Consider the following 22,841-nt stretch of genomic DNA (forward strand, 5'->3'; position numbering starts at 1 on the left):
AAGACTTGCTAACAAAATGGAAGTCAGTATCTTAAGTGATCTATTCGTGGAAATATCATTCTTGGCATATTCTATTGGTTAGAGGCAAATCACAGATCCCACCCATACTGTAGGGGAGGGGATTACCCAGAAATGTGATACCAAGAGGTGGGGATCATTACAGGTCATCTTAGGCTCCATCTGCCACAGGCAGGTATAATGGTTAAGGATATTGGTTAGCCTACCATTACAGACCCAAACAACAGTGAGCTAAACAAGACTAGAGCTTTATTTCTCTCTAATTTAGAAGTCTGGATAGGCAGTATAGGGCTGGTATGGCAGCTCCATAATCATCAGGGAACCATGCTCCTTCTGTCTCATTGATCTGCCATTCATAACAGGTGGCTCCTACCTCATTATACAAGATAGCTGCTCCAGCACTTGCCATTGTGCTGCATTCCAACCACTCAAATCCATTCTACATACTGTAGCCAGAATAACTGTAGCACAGTTGTGCTAAAATGCAAACCTAATCGTGTTGCTCCTCTGGGTAAAAACCTTTCAGTGGCACTTCCAGCCTACAACAGAGCATCTCAAACATGTTTTACCTGTACTCAGTACAGGCATACATTTTTATGTACACACACGCACACCTATAACTGAAACATAAGTTTCATGCAACAAAACTCACCCTTGCTACATATCATAGTCTCTGATAGTCCCTGTTCTATTTCATTTTTATTTAATTCATAAACTACTAAGGAATGTGGGAAAACACTGGCCTACAGGATATCCAGGGTATACGGTGACCCGGTTGTGCTTGCTTTTTCTTGCTCTCTGCACTCCAGCCTCCTCCGGCCCCTGACCTCTGTGCCTATATAACTCCTCTACAGGTGCCTATAATCACCTCTCCTCCCAACTGTCCATCTCACCTCCCAGCCCCTCTTGCTCTTCCAGAACCGGCTTACGCATTCCCTCTGGAACCCATTTCCTGGCCCCCAGTCCCCTTCCGTGTGCCTCCCACCATCACACACTTATGCTGATTCTAGTCATCTGTTCACGCTCTGCTTCCCCACAAAACAATCAGTTCCTTAAAAATGGGAACCATGTCTTTATGGCTGTTTACCCCCAGCTCCTGTATAGTGCCTGACATCAAGTCAAAACTTAATAAATGTTTCTTACATGAATAAATAAATGAATGAATGCCACAGAGAAAAAAGTTCCTGCCAACATTTATTGAAAATCTATTGAATGCAGAGTATTGTGCTGGAGAGAATTATGGAAAAAAATAGTGGAAGTTGACAGTGATAAATTTTTTAAAATAGGTATTAAATGACCTGTATTTATAAATAAGAAGTGTCTTTATATACAACGAAGTGCCATCAGATTTCTCACTGACAGCGCACTGAATGATGAAAGTGGGATTGAAGGAACGCATTTTTTTATCCCTTCTCCTAACTGATTCCCTATTTTTATCTCTTATGAGAGAAACCTCAGACATTCCTCAGACATCGCTCTCCTAACCCAGGTCTACTCTCCAACAGCAAAGCCCAGTGTTGAGCCAAGAACAGAGCTGTTCAAGTGATAATGATCAAGTACCCACATGACTAATTCAGGGCCCTCCATATAGGCCCAGGAACCACAGTGAGATATCACCTCACGCCTGTCAGAATGGCTGTTATCAAAACGTGTTGGCGAGGACGCTGAGAAAAGGGAGCCCTTGCGCGCTGCTGGTGGGGATGTAAACTGGTAAAGGCACCATGGAGAACAGTATGGACGCTCCTCAAAAAACTCAGAACGGAACCATCATATGATCCAGCTCTTCCACTTCTGGGTATTTATCCAAAGAATATGAAAACACTGATTAGATGAGATATATGCACCCCCATGTTCACGGCAGCATTATTCACAATAGCCAAGATACGGAAACAACCCAAGTGTCCATCAATGGATGAACGGATAAAGGAGATGTGATATATATGTACACACATATGATGGAATATATGTATATGATTGAATGTTACTCAGCCATAAATAGGAATGAGATCTTGCCATTCACATGACAGCATGGATGAACCTCAAGGATATTGTGCCAAGTGAGATAAGTCAGACAGAGAAATTCAACTACCATGTGATTGCACTCATATGCGGAATCTAAAAAACAACACAAAACAGGCCCAGGGAGCCCCAGTGAAGTAATGTGACATGTTACAGATCTTAACTTGGTTAAGGACACATACAGCAGCTGCTTCAGATGCCATCGTGAGCCAGAAAATTCAGAAACGCAGCAGGAAGGGAAGTGTGACTCCAATGTGGATTCAGCATCTCACTCAGATGTTCCTTTGACCCTGGGAAGCCCAGTCTGCTCTGATCAATTCTGCAATCCCGGCTGGTAAATCAGTGAACAAAGCAGACCAAAAACATATGCAGACTATATTGGAAAGAATGAAGTATTGTCAGGTAACAACTTATAATTTGCTAGTTAATTTTAAGTCCCAAGTGCAGGAAAACAGCATTATAAATAACCTGACCTCTCTCAAACCACTGCTTTTTCCCTGTAGGTAATAATAACAGCAGCAGTTTACATTTGTACTGACTTTTATAGTCTATGAGAAGCTTTATCCCGTTCGATCCCAGAGCGGCCCCGTGAGGTAGGTCCACGTAGTAACCCCATTTTATAGAAGAATAAAAAGAGAGGTCACATAACCACGCACAGTCACACAGTGAGTGAATAACTAGAACTATATGGGATTCTAAGTCATAATACGACCACTTGTTACAAGGGAATAGCAATCAGAAACCTGGATTCTAACCCCAGCGCTGCTAGCTACTTAGCTGTGTGGCCCTGGACATGACATTCAGCCTTTCTGAACTTAATTTCCTCACCTGTAAAGAATGTACATAACAATACCTTCCTCGGCTGCCTCACAGGGTCCTTATGAGGACAAAGCTGGCGGTATGTTGAACGTGCTTTATAACTGGGAGGGTGTTCCACAGATGTCGGGGCTCAGCAATCTTTTCTAACAAAATAAGGAGAGTAATCGTTGTCATCATCTTTTTACTTTGACAGGACCTTTCATTGCAGCCTTTTGATAATTTTGCGGCATATTATTACCAATACAACACCCCTGTTGCTACCATCTCTACAGGTATGCCAGCAACTGGCCAATGAGGGAGGAGGAAGCTTCTTTCTTCTAGAATGAATTTAGAGCAGTGATCAGTGTCACCTGGAGAAATTTAAATATACAGGCGTCTAGGCCTCACACTGCGGCCAATTAAATTTTAATCTGGGGGTGGGCAGGAACTGGGCATCAGGAGTTTTTAAAGTTCCTCAAGAGGACTGACATGTGCACACTGCTATATTTTAAATGGATAACCAACAAGGACCTACTGTATAGCACAGGGAGTTCTGCTCAATATTATGCAACAACCTAAATGGGAAAAGAATTGAAAAAAGAATAGATACATGTATACGTATAACTGAATCACTTTGCTGTACACCTGAAACTATCACAATATTGTTAATCAACTATACTCCAATATAAAATAAAAAGTTAAAATAAATAAATAAATAAATAGAGTTCCCCAAGAGATTCTAATTTGCTGCTGAGCTTGGGACCCACTGCTGTAGAGACTACAAGTCTGTCTACTTGTTCCAGAGATGGAAGCACATAACCTGAGCATGTCTGAGGTCACTTGGGAAAGCGATCCAGAAGTTGGACCTCGGACCTCAAAGATCCTAAAGTCCCACCATCACATATGCAGCAGACCTCCTTTCTGGACTGGCACCTTTGGAGGAAAGCATGGGCATTGTGTGTGGTGGGAAAGATGCTAAACACACGGGAGAAGCCTGAACAATGCAGAGTACCCTTCCTCATCACTGTTCCTCTATTAAGGTCTGCTTCTCAGTAACTTACTGCTTCCACAGTAACTTCCCTACATCATAAGGATTGGAAAAGTGAATACATTTATTTTAAAAAAGAAATCTCAGAAAATAAGCAAATATTCTACAAGTGGCCAATCCTATAATTTTTCCCACCGATAATAAGGAAATAATCATGTGTTATTTAATGTTAACTTCTTCCACTCAATTCCAATGCACTTGCAAATTAACAATGTTCTGTATGTTTCATTTTAGAGTTAACCAAATAAGCATAAAATTACAAGTGTCATATATTTCATATCTATTAAAAGTATTTAGTTTCTAGTAAAAATACAGGTTTAGCTGTTTGGTTCAAATTTCTTAAAGAAATTTCCATTATTGGAAGAAAATATCCAGCAAAAAGCCAGGGTATTACTATAATTAGAACTTTACCTTTGTGTCTTCATAGGAAACAAAGTAACACTTCCTCAACTATTCACTTGTGAATTCCCTTCTCATACCAGAAATGGAGAAACAAAGTAAATAAAATGATTTGATTTTTCAGGATCCCCTTTTAGATGTGGGCACCAGATTTTTATACTTTTAAGGGTGGGGGGGGACATCCCTCCCCTTAAACTGGCCCCATTAGAAACTATCTCAGGCTGAGTTACATTGTCTCATTTGATCACTTCTCTTAGGAGACTTGAAACAATTTGGTTGGAGTAAAATCCTCTTACAAAACCTGGAGGTTTAAATAATGAAGAGATTTATCTCTCATCTGAGAAGAGTTTATGGTCCAGAGCAATGGCCTGGAGACAAATACTCTGGCCTCTGTGACCCCACAAAAGCAGTAATTAGGCAGCACTTTATCCTGATGCAGTGAGGGTGCAAAAGATGGAGCAGGGCTACTCTCTGGGGTTTAGGAATGAAACTGGCTTCCTGGAGAGGCAACAGAAGAAATCAGGCAACCTAAAAATATTTAAAGAGCTAGGACGCCCCTGGGAGAAGTTCCAACTATTGAAGTAGAAAAGATTAGCATTTGCTAAGTCCGAAAAGGAGCTTTTTAATGAAAAACTCAGCAAAGTGCAGACTTTTATGACATCTTTAAAAATAATAATAATAATTAAGATCATACCTATCATATACAGAGTAATCAGAGACTTTATATTTTCTCTACAATGACCTAAGGAAAAGGATCTAAAAATAGACTCTACAGATAATGAGCTGTTCTTTCTCCAGAGTTTGTTAGAATCCAACACCTTTTTCATACAGACGGTATGTTCCATCTCACAATCTCTCAGGCATAAATCTTGACATGGTCAAGATCTTTTCCTCTGGCCTCTAATTACAATTCTGCTTCTTATTCCTCAACATTGTCTACATTTCATATGCTCCTCATATGAATGAGATGCATTGTGTGCTGTGGTTAAACTCTTGGGCACCAGGCCCAGCTGCCTGGCCCAAACTCTCTGACCTTGGCAATGACTTCCCCACTTGGTGCTTTGGTTTCCTTGGCTGTATAATGGGAATAACAGCCTCAGTGGGTTGTCAGGAGAACTAAAGCAGTTATGCCATGGAAAAACACTTGGGAAAGTGTCTGACACACAGTCAGAACCCAATAAATATTTACTGTTGTTATCACCACACTTGCACTTCCTTAGTGCTTACAAAAAATATTTAAGATATATATATATATATTTTTTTTTTTTTTTTTTAAAGATGCATGGTCTAACAAAGGATTGTTTTCAGATTCTTGGATTTGCTTGCATTGGAAGTCTCAACACACCACTGAATTACACATTTAGAGGATTTTTTTTTTTTTTTACATGTAATCCTAAAGCCCAGGAAGTATTCTATAATGTGGTCCCTGATCTCAACCTGTTTATACTGGTTATTTAAGAAAGAGAATATAGGCTCATGAAACGCTCATTAAAAATCAAAAGCAGGGCTTCCCTGGTGGCGCAGTGGTTGAGAGTCTGCCTGCCAATGCAGGAGACACGGGTTCGAGCCCTGGTCTGGGGAGATCCCACATGCCGCGGAGCAACTGGGCCCGTGAGCCACAACTACTGAGCCTGCGCGTCTGGAGCCTGTGCTCCGCAACAAGAGAGGCCGCGACAGTGAAAGGCCCGCGCACCGTGATGAAGAGCGGCCCCCGCTTGCCGCCAACTAGAGAAAGCCCTCGCACAGAAACGAAGACCCAACACAGCCAAAAAATAAATAAATAAATAAATAAAAAACCTAAACCAAAGCCTGGCTTAAAAAAAAAAAAAAAAATCAAAAACAGCTCGTGATTGTGTATAAAGTGAGTAGTTCAGACCATAACAGCTACAAAAATATGGAAGAGAAAGAATTCGGAGGGTACAAAGTCTTCACCGTGTACATAAAGTTGACAGAGAATAGCATGTGGAGCACGAAACACAGGAAAGGAAGATGAAGGGATGTTCCAACAGGAGGGACGCCATGAAGATGAGGGCAAGTGAACGGAACCGCCCGCCTGAAACTGATGGCCTGTGCTTAGAATTAGGTGAGATGGGTTGACAGAGCCACTCCAGGTACAGGCTGCACGGTTGAGGGCTTCAAATGCCAGGCTGAAGCGTTTGATTTCGCCCCAAGAGTTCCTGAAATTGTGTTCGTTGGGAAGTGGCATAAACACAGTTACATGCAAGACAGGTTAATGTGGGGAGAGACCAGAAGCAAGGAGAAACGTTGGATGGCTTTTAATAATAATTTAAACATGAGGTGATGAGGTCCTGGACCAAGGTGGGGACCTCGGGAAAAGAAAGGGACAGTCATGAAAGGCATGACTGTCCCCCTCACTTCATTCTCGCAGCCAAAGTGTTCCCTAGACTGTGTTACCTGAGCACACCAGGTGCCCCAGGAAACAAGTCCAACGCCCTGGTGGACCCTCTCGTCCTGATTCTCATCTGCTCCCTCTTGCCCTTCTGTCGTATGTGTGTGTCACACAGATTCCAGACAGTAAGATAAAATCATATTCATCTTGCTCCCTCTGAAGGTCAGATAGTATTTCCCAATTGTGTAGGGTTTTTAAATTATTTTTTATTTGTATTGGTGAATAATTTTTAATTAACAAGTCATTAGTAAGTTAGTAGTTTAAAAGGTTAGAAGAGTATGTACTTTAAATGGATGTAGTTTATTGTACCTAAATTACTCCTCAATAAAGTTGATAAGGGGCTTCCCTGGTGGCGCAGTGGTTAAGAATCCGCCTGCCAATGCAGAGGACACGGGTTCGAGCCCTGGTCCGGGAGGATCCCATACTCGGCCACCATCACCTACGAGTGCGTCTCGTCTTCACGAGGAGAACAAGGATCTTAGCATATTCTTTGCATCTCCTGCAGCTCTTAACGCACAACCTCGTACAGAGACACTTAGTAAACATTCATTGAGAGAATTAACGTTTCCTATACTCACTATTTTCCTTTTATATATATAAAAGGAGAATAGTGCAATGCTCATGATGTCTCTTTTTCAGGGAGACTCTGAGTTTTTCTTAGATTCTCAGCCTGTTTTTCAAGCACAAATGGATTCACGACTGCGTCAATCGTATCCTCCAACTTGTGCACCCACCAAACACACCCCACCTGTCACTGCACAAACAGAAATCTCCTCTATGGTTGCGTCTGCTGGGGGGCAACAGGCAAGTGGTCGGTGCTTTTAACTTTTTTTGGAGGGAGGGCTATGATAGTTTCAGTTCTCTGAAAAATGAATCCAAAACAATAAAACAGGCTGAATGTTTCCCTCCAGTAGAAGAAAAGAAAGCAAACCCTACTACAGGTAAATTGAAATCTTCAAATAGACCCATAACGCATCGCTGAGACATTCTTGAGATAATGGCTTTAGTTAGACTGGGGCCACAAATCTTTACATTTCTTCATTCGCCTGGCAGGACTAATGAGATTTTATGGCGGGCAAACTGTTTATCCCTTGGGTGACATTGGCAAGAACAACTGTATCTTTATCAATCAAGAGTTTTCTGCACTGCAGCTTCCTTCCCCACAAAAGACTGCCCCAGCCGAGATCACGATGTTTACTACACCTAAGAACCTCATTTCTCCGCGTAAACGCTCCACCCGTCCCCTTGTGTTGGTTGGGTCTACTCATTCCTTCCTACAGTCACATTATTCCATAAAAGGGGCTGGCAGAAGAAATGGAAAAAAGCAAAGAGAAGAAAAGAGAGTTTCATGAGGGACCTGGGAAGAGATGCAGGGCTGACGGCTGTGCATCCGGAATGCGACATGCACCCCACGGGCCATTAGGAAGAGAGCTGCCTGCGGCACCGTCACGTTAAGCAGGCGGGGCAGGCTCTGCGCCCGTCAGCGGTGCGTGGGCGTAAGAGGCGAACGGTTGCTCCTCCAGCCTGGGACAAGGATTGGGCCGCTCCCTAGAGGGTCCATGTTGCCCACGAGAGGCTGCAATGTCTTTTCTCAGCACTTCAGTAGCACAGACTCACGTTATTTGACTGACAACTGCCCTCATACACTCCTATGATGACATGTCCATTCTCCCTTTGGAAAGAGTCCCCAGTTCTCGGACCAAAGAGATCTGGAGAAATGGCTCAGCAAAAGTCAATGAACAGCTTCTAGATCGGGATAAGATGGAGTAAGCTCCCTCTCTCTACCCTGGCTCACCCACTGAGTTCCGGGACAGAATGCAGGGGCAGCTCTCTGAGGACCAAGCAGGCTGATGGAGAGAAAACATGAATTCACAGTACCATCAGCTGGCTGCGGATCCACCATTTTCCCCCTGGAATTCCCGCGAAGGGACGCAAGGCAGCCTGAAGCCCAGAAGCGGGCATCAGCGTGGACCGAGAACACTCCAGCAGAAATCTTCTAGTTCAGCCTCCAGGTGTGAGAAAGGAGTCTCCTGGCCGTGTAGACAGCAGTGTAAGTTCACAGCCTCGGGAGCCTCCTGCGTGAAATCTGAAGCCGGCCCCTGTACAGGGAGGGCAGGGAGAGACAGAGGAAAGAAGCAGCCTCCTCCAGATGGGTCGGTGGCAGGCTTCATAAGCAAGGGGACTTACATAAGATGCTCATCTTGAGCGGCCACAGGACAAACAGATCACTGCACCTGCCCGCCAGAATCTTAGAAGGTTATAAGAAGCCTTACCTGGGTCCAGTCACGTATACCGTCCAGAGGGTCTCAGCAACACCTGACTCCCAAGGCTGTGTCCTTGGAACAGCTCCCGCTGCGGGAATGGTGGGCAGAATGTACATTCAGGGGAGGGGAGGGGGTGAGGAGCCTCTGCCTGCCCCGGTCCAGCTCGTGGGTCAACTGGAGGTCACATCCTCTCCATCACCTCCTCTAACAAGCACGGAAGGCACGCAGCATGGAGAATGCTGGGGAAGGGGACACTTCCTCTCCAATTAAAGGAGGGGTGGTCCCAAGAGTAGGGGTTTCCCTCTCTCAGTGCCCCCACCATTTGGCCCTGGACATGGGCAGAGTCACAGGAATTGCACAGAAGAGCAGGGAAAATAAAAGCCCAGCTTTCTGGATGGACAACCAAAAAGGGAAACCCCAGGAAACTGGAAAATACCAGGGAGATTATAGAGAGAAAGGAGTTTGGGAAAACAAACCGTGACGTTATCTGCTAAATCCTGGGCTCACCGCCACGCCATGTGTGCTTGGATTTGATCACAAACAGCATAACAAAGACTCAGAACTAAACTAACAGATACGTCACCATCTAGGTCCCAGCCTGACCATGAGATGGTGGGCATTCAGGAGAAATGTGAATAGCGCTGCAAAGACTTTGAAAGTGGAACTGACATTAGAACCACAACCCACAGAAATCTGGTCAGAACTTGCAGACTGAGCCCAACTGTGTCGATCGTCTGCTTAAAAAAAAACAACAACAACATTCTCTACCCGATTTAAACAAGACCCAGTATCTCATAATACTCAAAATGTCTGTGATATGATCCAAAAATATTTGGCATATGAACCAGGAAAATCTCAACTCACATGGGAAAATGCAACCAATGGATATCAGTGCCAAGATGATACAGATGCGAAAGTTATCTGACAAAGACTTCAAAGCAACAATTATAAAAATGCTCCAAGAAGTAAAAACAAATACTCTAGAAAGCCTCAGCAAAAAAAAATAGGAGATGAACCAAATAGATATTTTAGAACTGAAAATACATTAACAAAAATGTAAAATTCACTGAATGGGTTAAAAAACAGAATGGAGATAACAGAGGGAAAAGCTGATCTACTTGAAGACTGAGCAATAGAAATTATCCAATCTTAACAAGAGAGAATGTATATATATATATATATATATATATATATATATATATATGTATAACTGAATCAGTTTACTGCACACTTTACCTGAAACTAACATAACACTGTAAATCAACTATATTCTAATAAAAAAATTTTTTAAAAGACAGGAAAAAATAAAAAACTGAAAAGAGAGAGAGCATGAAGATTGAAAACAAAAATGAACAGAGCTTCAGAGTCCTATGGAACAATTCCAAAAAGTCTAATAATTGTGGCATTAGAGTCCCAGAGGATAGGAAAAAGAGTATGATGTAGAAAAATAGATGAAAAATACAGACTGAAAACTTCCCAAATTTATCAAAACTTCCCAAATTTATTTAGATTCCAGAATCTCAGCAGACCCCAAACAGGATAAACCCAAGAAATCCATGCCCAGACACATCATAATTAAACTGCTGAAAACTGAAAAAAAAAATCATGACAGCACTCAGAGAAAAACAACATATTATGTTGGAACAACAGTTTAACAACTGGAATTCTCATCTGAAACAACTGGAGGAGAGAAAGTAGTTGAACAACAGTGTTTATGTGCAGAAAGAAAAAAAAAACTGTCATCCTGGAATCCTATATTCTAAGAAAATATCCTTCAGGAATGAAGGAGGAATGAAGGTGAAATGAAAACCTTCTCAGGTGAATGAAAAATAAGAGAATTCATCAGAAGCAGACTTGCTCTGGAAGAATTGCTAAAAGACTAAAGAAAGATCTTCAGACAAAATCACCCTGTGTGAAAGAAGCCAGACTCAAAAGGTTATGTACTATAATAATTTCATGTATATGATGCTCTCAAAGAGATAAAGCTGTGGTGATGGAGAACCGATCAGTGGTTGCTAGGAGTCAGGGGTGGGATGAGGGTGTGAGTAAATGGGATAGCAGGAGAGAATTTTGGAAGGACCAGGCTGTCTGTATCCTGACTGTGATGGTGGTTATAAAGATCTCTACATGCAGAAAAACGCATGGAACTCTGCAGACACACACATACAAAGTCAATACTGCTCCATATTAATTTCTTTTAAAAAGTCAACGAACAGAGATGTTGCTCCTTAAGAACCGCCTGGTCTTTGAATAATACTTGAGGCTTCCCCACCTCCCTTGGACGCCTGCTTGCAAGGGCAATCAGTAAGGCCATGGCCATGGCCGATGCCAGGCTGTTTCTGCTGCCCTTGAGTGCAGCTGATAGCTGGATTTACCCTCCCCACCTGCCTGGCTACCAGTTCAAGGGAAGAGTGTATCACATGCTTAAACTGGGCAGTGAATAAGAAGTCAGGAGTCATTTTGACAGCGTTAGAGTTCTACAAAAACTGTAAAGCTGACCTCCCCCATCCCTGCCCCCAAACAAGAAAAAACCCACTGGACTCATCAGCATCAGGGCTTACGGATCTATATGACCCCTCATCGTTGGAGCACCGGCTTCCGGGGCTGCTTCTTAGCAGCTGCACCCACAGAAGTGCAGCAAAACCCCGAGGGCCCCGGAGCCCCTCCCCCACTGTACCACGCTGGTGTTTGGCCAACGGGTGGAGTATTTCTCTTATGACACATACCCTTTCAGTCAAAGTAATGATCCTCCTTTTGTGTTCGGTGGTTGGTATCACAATTTTTGCCTTTGACAGACCCATCTGAGGAAGAGGAAATCTGCACGTCTGCAGGGGAAGAAGTAAGAGAAAAGCAAAGTCTTGAGCACCTTGCAGATACCGCATCGTTTAAAAGTTGTGTTTATGTGACTCTCTCCTCCTAAGGCAGGAATGGTGCTTTCCTCAGTCTTGTGTCTCCAGAGATGGACACAGTAACAGACAGAGCCGCTCGCACCAGTGTGGGCTGCAAGCTGGTGACGGATACAAACATAAATGGACCGCATGGCTGATAGAGGTCAAGTCCTGCAAACATATCAGGTGCCGAGCTCCCCCGTCCAACTTTGTCTCTTGCCACTGACGGGAGGTGATGGGCAGTGGCGATCCGGTGGCCTAGGAGAGACTAGGGTCTAACAGAGGGGCTTAGTCTGGCCGGGGGGAGGCAGGAGAATCGGACCACAGCAGGTGACTCACCATCCAGCCCCAGGCACTGGCATGAGCTGCCCCCTCTGGGTCGAGGAGGAAGGAAATAAGCAGCAGAAAACAGTCAGCGGATAAGATGCACTAAGTCAATGTGCAAACCCCACCGTCCTCTAAAGCATTTTCTGTTCCCTGGATGGGCCTTCAAAGTGTGGCCCATCTTCAAATATGGTTAAGAAACACTCTGTCCTGTGTCTCCTTCTTAAAGATTTATGATACATATTTGCTGGATTAACTCCTCTGAAAAGTCCCACCATAAAGAAGTATGTTGAACTTTTTGAAAGATTTAATTGCAGTATCATTAGCATAGGCGCACACCTTAAGTGTTCAGGTCAATGAGTTTTAAAAGTTGAATGAATCTACCACCACCCAAAACAAGATACAGGACGTTTCCATCACCCCAGGAAGTCTCCTCGTTCCAGTGCATCCCCTCTCCTGGTCCAGCAGTAAACAGTGTCTGACTTCTCATCATTACCATAGTCTGGCTTTGCTACTTCTTAGACTTCACAAAAATCGAATCATGTTGCATGGATTTATTTCTCTGTGTGTGGGGTGGCAGGTCTGGCTTCTTTTGCTCAGTGTGAGACTTCTTTCTTTCATCAAAGTTACTGTGTATATCAGCTCATTCTCTTTTTTGTAATTGCTGAGCTGTATTCCATTGTATATGGATAAATACATATATCTCATGATCTGCTTATCCACCCCCCTTTTGACAGAAATTGGATTGTTTCCGGGCCTTGACTATTATGAATAAGGCAGGTATGAACATTCTTGTGCAAGTTCTTTTGTGGTCATATGCTTTCATTTTTCTTGGATAAATACTTAAGAGAGAAATGACTGGGTCATAGGGTAGATATACTTAACTTCATAAAAACTGCCAAAACAGTTCTCCAAAGTGGTTGCACCTGTTTAACTTTGTAAACTTAGTATTTCCTGTATTCATTTGACAACAGAACCCTACACATCTATAAAATGAGCAGGTACGATTAGATAGCTTTTAAGATTCCTCCCAGCTTTACACTATGAGAAAATGGCCAAGGCATCAGAAGTGTAATTGTTTTGTCTTCTCTGTGTGTATCTTGTAGACAAAAGCAAATGAAGTGAAACCAGAAGGACCAGAAAGAGCTAAAAACGTTGGGACTAGGAAGAGAGAAGGCAGCCTTGAGTCCAAGGAGTGGGGGAAGAGGTGCCAGCAGGCAGCCATGTGGATGGAGGCATGAAAAAGCCAGAAGGAAGCTGAGATGCCAAAGTTAAAACGATTAAAGCGGAGACAATGGTGTACCAAGACTCCCACAGTGTTTAAGAAGTTTCTCTGCTCTGGGGACATCAATAACGACAAGATATTAATAAAACTCTCCAACATCACTTTTTCTAAAAGGGAGAAATGAGTAGACAATTTGGGGTAAAAGTAAAAATAAGGTACTGGATAATTTTATTCATTCCAACTCCATTTATTAAGAATTTAAGCTTATAAAGACATTACTGTAGGGGTATAATTCTTCATGGCTCTTTCAAATTCCTGCACATCCTGAGCAGAGAAACTGACTGCCTTTTGTTCTGGACTATCTTTTGAAGGATGTTTATGTAATGACCAGCCTTGATAAAGAGAGACAGTGTCTCCCTCTGGAGCAAAATGCAGGTTTGCTTACATCCTTGTAAGATAGAGATAATGTCTATCTCTGAAGCAAAGGGCATTATATGCCTATTGCTTTTTATAAAAGATTCAGGTTCCCTAAACTCAGGATTCCTCTCCTGAAATGCAACCCACTGCAGGAGCAGGTAAAATCCAGCCCTCTTTGCAATGCCCTCTGGGAATTGAGGGTAGAGAGATCAGTAACCCAAAAGTGCTGATAGTCTCTACTGCTATGGCTGTGAATAATAAACAGCCTTCCCTGACCCAGGAGTCTCCTGTCTTTACCGTATCCACGAAACTAGCCACTAACTTGTTAGTGTGCAAGTGGGGTAAAAGCTCAGTCCTTCAAACTTCTTGACAATTATGTGTAAACTTCTTGAATGATAATAGCAAAAACCCTTCCTCCACACTTTTCCAAAGTTTAATTTGTGAGCAAGGGGAATTAATTGTAAAACCAGGAGATTTTTAAAAAACAGAGTTCAAGAAATTTAAAATTTCTCAATACACTGTTAATTTCTAAACCTGGGCCCTGGGGCAAGTATTTTCCTGCCTGTTTTAGAAAGTTATTTTGTTGGCACCATTTGGGAAAAGATATTCCCTTCATCCTAAGAACCAACACAGTAAAACTTCTCTCTCAGATTCTGTATCACAAAGAAAAGAATCAAACTCAGCCTCAGCTGCCCAGCTCACTAGTGTCGCCCAAGGGCGAGGTTCTCTCCTGCTTCTCCAGTTTCAGAGGCTGACTGGTTCACTGCTCCCCAGGAGGCCCTGAGGAGGACATACTTCCTTCATGGTTTTTGAAAGGGAGAGGACAAGTGTCTGTCCACAAGGCAAACAGTCAGAGAAACCTTAAACAAATCTCCAGCCAGAAAGCAGAGGGTCAGCGGAAGGGCGCCCATCCATCCAACTCGCCAGGAACAATCCAGGTTCACACGTGTTCCCCGCGTGGACAGTAAATTGGTCATCCTGGTCAAAGGATCCAGGGAGACCCTTCACCCCTTAAGTCTAACCTCCAAGCCCACGCGTCGCCTCCTCTTACGTTCGTCACCTCATTGAATCACCTTGGGAAGCGACTGAGGGCACATGAGCGCTCCCCACACCTGCCAGCATCTTCACGTGAATTTCATCACCTCTAAAATCGTGACCCTTGGGCTTCCCTGGTGGTGCGGTGGTTGAGGGTCTGCCTGTCAATGCAGGGGACATGGGTTCGAGCCCTGGTCCGGGAAGATCCCACATGCCGCGGAGCAACTAGGTCCGTTAGCCACAACTACTGAGCCTGCGTGTCTGGAGCCTGTGCTCCGCAACAAGAGAGGCCATGATAGTGAGAGGCCCGCGCACCGCGATGAAGAGTGGCCCCCACTTGCCGCAACTGGAGAAAGCCCTCGCACAGAAACGAAGACCCAACACAGCCATAAGTAAATAAATAAATAAATAAATAAATAAAAGAAATTGATGATTCAGATTTAAAAAAAAAAAAAATCGTGACCTTCCCTCACCCCTTTCTATGCAGGACCAGCACGTCACCCATCGGGGGGGGGGGGGGCGAGCCCCGTCCCCACTTTGAAATCAGTGTTCCCCTTCATCATCAGCATTCACCCTCACCTTCAACTGTTGAACCGGATAATTTCTCGAGATTCCTTCCAGATCTGATATCTATCGTTCAGTGTTCCCCATTCACTTATTCATGCTCCTCAAAATATGCACGTCCCCCAAAATTGACAGTGACCCTTCCCCTTCTAATCCAACCCCCTGAAGGGATCGATTTACAAGTCTATTTGCTCCTGAATGGTTTCCGAGGTATATTTTCTGTCTGTATGCCACAGAGGCAGCGTGCTTCCTAAGCTCCCTAAAGGCCTACTCATTTCAGATCAGATGGGCTCTTCCCCTCCCTCCTCCTCCTTGCCCTTTATTCGAGGATGTGTGTGTGTGTGTGCACGTGCACACACATGCAGTTTACTGGTCCTTAATCTTCTTATGCCTGGCACACTATTCCAATGTGGTACGCTTAGGGTTCTGCGGAGAATACGCATTCTATTCTACACACTGCCGTCTGCATAGTGTATCATTCTGCTCAGGCTGCCCTAACAAAATACTACAGACTGGGGGCAATAGAAACTTATTGTCTAAACAACAGAAACGTACTTTCTCAACAACAGAAACTTACTTTCTCACAGTTCTAGAGACGAGAAGACCAAGATCAAAGTGCGAGCAGGGTTGGGGGTCTGGTGAGACCTCTCTTCCTGGCTTGCAGACGGCTGACTTCTCCCTGTGTCCTCACGTGGCCTTTCTTCTGTGAGGGAGGGGGAGCCCTCTGGTGCCTCTTCCCCTTTTCACAAGGACACCTATCCTATCGAATTAGGGCCCCACCCTTATGACCTATTTTAACCTTACCTCCTGAAAAGTCCCATTTCCAAACATAGTCACATGGGAGTTAGGACTTCAACGTATGAATTTGGGGAGACAGAGTTTTGTCCATAACAATAGGATACAAAGCATACGTGAAACATTAGATAATTACAGAGTGGCAGAGCTAACAGTAAAGGTCACACTGAAGGCAGAACGCTAGCTGTTATCGGTAGAAACAAGGAACAGAGTGCAAAGGCATGGGTCGTTTTGTTTATATTTTAAATAAGCTCTTCTTTTAGCGAATGTGTGAATGTCTTGCTTACTCACCTTTAGTGGCCATTGAGAAATACAACTGCTAACTTTCTAAGCACAATACATTTCACAAAAAGGGCAAGCTCAGTCGATATTTTCACACAGTCCCACACATGACAGAGGGGGGATATGTGACTTTAACATTAAATGCAGGGACTTCCCTGGCGGTCCAGTGGTTAGGACTCTGCGCTTCCACTGCAGGGGGCAAGGGTTAGATCCCTGGTCGGGGAACGAAGATCCCACACGCCGAGTGGTGCAGCCAAAAAAAAACCATTAAATGCAAAGAGGCAGATAAGTCATTAATGGCTCTGATTTCACCTTTCTGACATTAATTGGAGATCTTTGCTTAAGAACCAATCGTTTTGAGACATTTAGGGAAATTGGAACATGGGTTGTGTCTTAGAAAACATTAGAGAATTATTGTTAATTTTGTTCGATATGATCATGATATTCTGGTTACGAAAGAAAATGGAGAAACAGAGAGAAGTATTTAGGGGTGAAACAGAAGGAAGAGGAAGAGGAGGGGAAGGAGGAGGAGGGAAGGAAAAGAGAAATATGAAGCAAATATAGGAAAATGTTGATAACGAAGTGGGGGGAAAGAACATGAGGTTCTTTATATGATATGTCTACTTTTGTGTAAGTTTGAAAGTCTTCATTAAGAAGTGTTTTTAAAATTTTATCAGTGAACATTTACTGAATGCCTACAACAGGGGTTAAGTGGTTGCCTGCTATCAGGCGTAGATCCAAGTTTTGTGAGGCTTGAAGCTCTTACAATTTGGAGACCCCTCTTTAAGAAAAAGCATGAACACAAAATTCTCTTGGAAGGGCCTGTGAGAGGTCTGAAAACGGGTTTCATCAGCTTCATGGTAAATCTACCTCTGTCTGCCATGTGTTTGTGCTGGCTAGCCCAGTGATTTTTCCTCTTTTAGCCTTTTTTCCCCCTCTTTTTATTATGAACAGTTCAAATGAAGCAAAAATTAAAGCAATGAAGACAATGATCTTTATGCACCTGCCATCCTGCTTCTACAACGATCAGTCCTTGGCGAGCATCAGTTCATCCACAGTCCCATCCACCCGCCTCCACACACACTGTGTTATTTTGAAGCAAATCTCTAGCATCATTTTATCCCTAAAACATTTCAGTATGCATCTCTAAAAGATAAGGGCTCTTTCAGAAACATAACCACAATATCGTTACCTGGAAAATAATAATTCCCTAAGCAAGTCAGTGTTCAAATTTCTCTAATTGTCTCAAATATTTTTTTACAGTGTGTTTGAATCAGGATCCATATAAAGTGTATTGCAACTGGTTGATAAGTCTCTCTTAGTCTATAGGTTTGCCCTCCCAATGTTTTACTTTCCTTGCAATTTCTGTTGCAGGAACTGAGTCATTTTGTCCTGTAGGGCTTCCCACGGTCTGCATCTTGCTAACTGCATTCCTGTGCTATCATTTCACGTGTTCCCCTATCTCCTTTCTTTCCTGTAAATTGGTAGTAATATCTAGAAGCTTGATCAGATCCAGGTTTGACTTTCTGACAAGAATTCTTCTTAGGTGAGTGCTTCTATAGGAAGGCACCAGATAAATTGTGTTTCTTTTAGTCAGGTTAGTAGCCACTGCTTGATCTAATGTTTGGTTTGTATTTAAACATGAGCCCCTTTGGGCAGGTGGTGGGTACCAGCCAGCGTGCTGTTCCTTTTTACCCCAGGCCCGCTTCACACTTCACAGTTTACCTGGCTTGGCTCTCAAAGGCGCTGAGCTTTCGGGAGGATTAGGGTGGCGACTGCAGCAGACAAAGATAAACAAGGAGCAGACCTTGTACTAAAGGAGTTTATAGTGTGGTTGTCATGAGCACAGGAAAGTAACAATAAAAGAAGTGTCATAAAGTGGTACAAATAGCTCCTGCAGCGCTGCCGCTGGGGGGTACAGAGGAGTCACATACCAGGTAACGACTGTGACCCAGACACTGGCTTCTCTAACCAAAACAGAATACTGTACTGATGACAGCTCTGTAGTCCCAGATGCAAGTCAGCATCCCCCCCTCCCCGGGCTTCCTTTACAAACTGTCCTGTCCATCCTTCTCCACTGTTTTAGGGGCCAAAGGATTCACGGCCAGGTTTCTGACTCCCTCTTCATTCCATGTCACATGCTACCTTGTGGTACGACCAACCGTGAAGAAAGGGAAGAAGAGATCAACCATCATCTGCTGCGGGGAATGTAGGAAGAAGAATATCTATTGCACGTCTACTCCCGGGCGGGCACGGAGTGTTTTCTCTGTTATGCGTATCTAATGCACACCTGAGAGGTCTGCGTCCATGGCAAATGCTACTAGCTACTTACCCAGTATCTGCATTTTCCGTCTTTCTTTCTAACAGAATCCCAATTTTATTCACAAAGTGCCCACTACCACTTGCTCACCAAGATGCCCTCGTAGCTGGGAGTGACCGTGTGGATGGATGCTGACCAGTGAGTTCTAGCTGGAAGTCAGCTGGGGATTTCTGAGACAGTTTGCGGGGCTGCCCTTTCTTCCTTTCCTTCCTTCACCTTCCTGCCCGGGATGCAGAGTTTAGTGGGAGGTAGAGCAGCTACCTCGTGACCGTGAGGAGACGAACGTGAAGACGAAAGCCTCACACTGAGGATCACGCAGCAGGAAGAAAAAAGCAACCTTCCTGGTGTCACCAACCCTCCCCCAAATGCCTGCCTCTGGAATTCCTGAGAAGTGTGGAAAAAAAAGAAAGCCTTACTTGGTTAAACCGCCATAGTCAGCCTTCCGTTACAAACAGCCCGAATGTAATCTATCTGACAGTTGTTATTATTATGATAATTTGACTTACGTATTAAGATATCAACGTTCAGATAGGTAAAGAAACTCAGCCAGTTCGCACAGCCAGAATAAGGCGTAGCTGGTATCCAGCACTTAACTCCCGTCCCCTGCCACCTGATTATCAATGAATGAACCTTTTGCAATTCCATGATACACTGGGCAAGCCAGAGGCTCTCTCAGTGTTTGAAAGCCAGGTGGTAAAGGCATTTTCCCTTCCCCTGGAGTCTCTGCCATTCTTCTCCTCAGCACTGGACCATCGTGTTCTTCTGCCAGTCAGTCAGACCCTAGGTTTCTGGCAATGAGGACCCTCTCCCTTCCTTTCCGGGCCAGCCTTCCTGAAAATAGACCAACGGCAGCTTCTGGAAATCCCTTCTCCCCTCAAATGCCTCCTCTACTGGACTTTACCACACTGCCCACGTTCTACCACTGGAGCATAATCAAGACACCCCTGGGAAAATAGAGCTCTCTTGCCCAGTAATTCCCCACGAGGCATTCCGCAAAACCCTAGTCTCAAGCGAAGTTACTAGTATTACTGGATTTACTTAAGACTAAGATGAACAATCGTTCACATTTTAACATCTCTGAAATCAGGATGTTTGTTATAATCGATGTACCATATAATCTTCATTGACCATTTTTCTCTTTAATATCTCTGAAATCATAATGCATCTTATAGGCACTGGTGTCTTAATTTTGGAATACGGTACTTGAAAATAAAAAGGTTCCATGGTCAAATAAGTTTGGAGAACTTATTAGTAATGAATAAACTAATTCAAACTAAAGTTTTGAATGCAGACCTTCTCAGAGCCTTTCATATGCTAAAGTACATCTCAAGAGATCTGCTAAGATTATGTGGGCGTGAAATTCTCTTTTTTTTTTTTTTTTTGAGCACCTTATAGTGCTAGTGTTATATGGAACACAAATTTTAAAACACTGCATTAAGCCATTATATTCTGGATTAATTGATCAGATTTGCCAACCAACTCTCCTCCGTCAGAGAATTCTGTGAAAGTTGGTCAGAAAATATGTAATATGTAAACTGTGAAACTGGCAAGTCTGAAGCATGGCCCTTTAATGGGAGGGTCCAAGACCTCACAGAGGCACCATTCACCTGAGTCAGTCACTGGAAAACAGCAGATACCTTTTGGAGGGACTATTGGAAAGTAGGGGCTGCAATAATGCTAAGCTTTACCTATTTGACTCTTTCTATTGGCAGTCAAGCCTGCTTGCCCTCATCCAGTCCAAAGAGACAAGAGTGTGATTAGAGTCACAACTCCTTAAAGCCTGGGGACTGTGTCTGATGCCCAGAACCTTAGGACAACATCCTTGGTCTCAGAGATACATAGAATCCTGGTGTGGCTCCTGCAATGCTGCTACCTCAGTGCTGTAATGCTGAAGACCCGAAACATATATAATTCTGAGTACTTTTAAAATTCCCCAGGTAATTCCAGTACGCAAACACAGTCGAGGGCCATACTTTCACGGAAGGAACTGACTTGATTAAACAGAGTTTAACTGTAACAGCTGGTGAAAGATGTATTTAGCTGTTGCAGTAATCTAAGCCCTCGGCGATCACGGCAAAAAGGATGGTGGAAATAGAAACGGGAGATGGAGGCAAGAAATATTTCAGAGGAAGAATCCGCAGGGAGGGGCTTAAAAATAACTCTGATTCTGAGAAGACTGAAAGAATATTTTACCACTGAAAAGCACAGGACAGTGATGGGAGGGGTGGGGAGGTCCTGGGTTTTGGAGAGAAGATCATTGCTTGAGTTTACACGTGGAGCTGTAGTTTTTAGAATGAGATCCAAGTGGAGATGTCCAGGAGGCAGTTGGAGATGGGGACTAGGTCGCAGAGGGCAGATTATAAACTTTGAAGTCATTTGTGCCCGGGCGATGTTTGAAGTCTTAGGAGTTTAAAGATAGTCTTTCCCACAATGTGATCCTGTTCAGGTGAGCACACGTGCAGAACTGCTGGGAGTCAGTGTGAAAGACTCGAAGTTCAAGTTCAATGCTGCCAACCAGCTGTGTAGCCTTGCACAAGACCCTCTACCTTCCGAGCCTCAGTTTCCTTAACTGGAAAACAGGAACAACCATACCAAGCTGTCTGGGCTGTTGCAAATATTAAACAAGGAAATCTTTGTGCAGTGCCTGGCATAATGCCTGGTGTGCAGTATGACCTCGAGCCTTGCTAGGTCTCTCTGATGCCCCTGGGCCCACCCCATGCAACGCCCACGCAGGTCACGATACAAGTCCACTTCTCTTCGGTGTCAAGATTCAGTTCAGCAGCAACAAGCAATCAGTTTGCACTCACCTCAATGGTAGGTGAAGATCAAAGCTCGGCAGGCCAATTTAATGTTCTTCCATGATACATAGGCCATGTAGATAAGGAATGAGCAGGGGATGTAATCTCTCTGTGCTGAAGTATGACCTTAGATTCCATTGCCAAAGACTTTTCATCAGTGAGGTAGAAAGAAATAAGACTCTTTTCTTTCTTAAGAGCTGAATAATATCACCCAAGAAGTGGCTTATCGATGACTCAGCCTCAACCTGGAAGCATCCTGCGTGATCTCACTCGTGTCAGAGCTGGAGCTCATGCTGAACATCTCTATCTTTACCCCAGTGATGTAACTGAGAACTTCCTAATTAAGATCACAGATGACACCAAGTTGTGAGGCATTAGTAAAAAGGCAGGAACAGAAGTCAAAATAGCATTAACCGAACAAAGAGTTCATAAAGAGGGTGAGGTTCAACAGGAACAAGTGTAACATTTTTTTAAAACAACCTATGTAGACAAAAGGAAGGATATCTATTGACTAAGTCACCGGCTCATCACCTGTTTCACCCGGAGCTGTAGCAAGGTAAGCAAGGATGCCCAAGGGTGGCCGGGGCGCCTGGGTCCTCCCGATGCGTTTAACACATAACAGAGAAGAAAGGAGAAGACAGAAGGAAAGGGAAGGCGAGGCGGGATGAGAAAGAGACAGGGAGTGGATGATTCTAGTTAGCTGGAATTCTAATTCGCTTACAGAGTGAATACATAATTTGTGGAGCACATGGTGAGTGCAGGCCCTGCGTCCGGTGCTGGGCATGGGGCAGCGAACAAGACATTCAGCATTCTGCCCTCGTGCCTTCTTCCTCCCCCACCTGACTTCTAAATGTTGTTGGGCCTGTTATGAGTCCTGACGCCCCTTCTTTCTCTCCGCACTCACCCCCTTGGCAATGCCGTCCGCTACCCAGGCTCTCCGCACCATCCGCCTGCTGATGACTCGCCAATCCAGACCTCCGTCCCACACGCAGGTGACCAGTAGTCTAAGTGTCCTCTCAACGGATCACAAACTTGGTCCACGGGAAGCGGAGCCTCGAGGGTTCCTTCTGCCCAAACCTTTCCTTCCCCACTCTTCCCCTACCCCACACACGGCAGCAAACGGCCGAAACAGAGGACTTGTCCTTGACTCCTGCATCCCATGTCCTGTTGGTTTTAATTCTTCAGAATGAGGATTAGACCTCACAGCTGAAAAGCAGCGAGTCCTGATAATCTCAGC

General features: G+C 44.0%; 1 long non-coding RNA gene across 2 annotated transcripts in view; it reads right to left on the minus strand.

Moving 5' to 3' along the window:
• Window positions 1–1,194: 1,194 nt before the first annotated feature.
• Window positions 1,195–22,841, minus strand: part of LOC309615511 — a 94,199-nt gene continuing 72,552 nt past the window's right edge. The window contains exons 2-6 of one of the 2 annotated variants that reach the window (XR_014236891.1): window positions 11,683–11,781; window positions 8,966–9,044; window positions 8,571–8,791; window positions 2,891–2,999; window positions 1,195–2,410 (exon numbers count right to left, since the gene is read on the minus strand). This is a non-coding gene — a long non-coding RNA (uncharacterized lncRNA). Of the gene's footprint in view, window positions 3,000–8,570; window positions 8,792–8,965; window positions 9,045–11,682; window positions 11,782–22,841 lie in introns of both variants that reach the window. The other variant, XR_014236892.1, reaches the window with a different exon arrangement.

This window comes from Balaenoptera borealis (genome assembly GCF_965194805.1).
Source record: "Balaenoptera borealis genome assembly, chromosome: 18".
Lineage (NCBI taxonomy): Eukaryota > Metazoa > Chordata > Mammalia > Artiodactyla > Balaenopteridae > Balaenoptera > Balaenoptera borealis.